This window comes from Lampetra fluviatilis, chromosome 6 (genome assembly GCF_964198595.1).
Source record: "Lampetra fluviatilis chromosome 6, kcLamFluv1.1, whole genome shotgun sequence".
Lineage (NCBI taxonomy): Eukaryota > Metazoa > Chordata > Hyperoartia > Petromyzontiformes > Petromyzontidae > Lampetra > Lampetra fluviatilis.
In genome coordinates this window covers 4,861,194-4,862,256 of record NC_136280.1, presented here as the reverse complement: position 1 = coordinate 4,862,256, position 1,063 = coordinate 4,861,194, and the positions used below count along the sequence as shown (strand labels likewise).

Genomic DNA, 1,063 nt, shown 5'->3' with positions numbered 1-1,063 from the left:
TGCTTGCTTAGGACCGTGCAAATCTTTCGCTCGTTTTTTAACCCACTTCCCGTGATCCAATCGAGCTGACATTTTCCACACAGACTCGTTGTGCCAGACAATTCATGTTCGTGAAAAAAAATTCCCAAAATGTTACACTTTTTAGGCAAAAAAAAATATTTTACATATATTCAAATATAACTCATTCATCGCTTTGGCTGAACGTCACAGTATAAGAGCCCAGAGCGTAACCCCTCCACAGGCTGTGGCGGAGTAGCGCAGTTGGTAGCGCCTTTGCTTCCCATGCCAAAGGTCGCGGGATCGATCCCCGCGTCCTCCACAGGCGAATATATTTTTAAATCCTTTATATTAAGTTCGCTGCCACGCATATAAAGGATTTATAGTGAAAAACTTTGTTTTTACGGGTTTACTTGTACACAGTTACCCTCCTGTTGTTTTCTGCTTGGAGAAAAACAAGGTATTGATGGGAGTACTCAAATATCTCCAGGCTCGCCAAAATGATGAACACTCTTTTTCTTACGCAAGTCAACAGTGGTCGTCCTGTGAATAGACTCGCACACCACCCAATAGTGAAGGTCGATTTTCCAAACACTGGCTCAGAGCTGTATATGGGAGAATTCTTTTACTTTAACTAGGCGAGAATGCAAGAGAGCAGGATATGTATCCTTTGCAAGAGTAACCTAGGTCACCAACTATGACAAAACCAAAAACGAAGTACAGAAATGAGCACAAAAATAAGAAAAAAGAACTAAAATGGATCACATGAGGAATCATAGATCAATAATACAGGTAATTTTTTTGTTATATCGCGTAAATATAAATGTGTCATTAAACCCGCCACTACCCGACAACCCAAAAAAACCGTTGTATGGATGATATTGGTCTCGAAAGCCTACGTAGTTAAAAGGAATAAAAGTTACTTGCAAACAAAAAGCAATTGTAAATCAAAGCTAAATGTTAAATTTCCCGCAGCGCAAATTGGCTCGGGTAGATTTTGTGAGCTAGAAACGATCTCCCAGAAGGAATGCAGTGATCTAGGAGACTGACCAAGAGCATTATTAAT

At 40.1% G+C, this 1,063-nt stretch overlaps 1 non-coding gene across 1 annotated transcript; it reads left to right on the top strand.

Annotated features, from left to right (window-relative positions):
• Positions 1-246: 246 nt before the first annotated feature.
• Positions 247-319, top strand: TRNAG-CCC (transfer RNA glycine (anticodon CCC)). Its single transcript has one exon. It is a non-coding gene; the product is annotated as a tRNA-Gly (tRNA).
• The last annotated feature ends 744 nt before the right edge of the window (positions 320-1,063 follow it).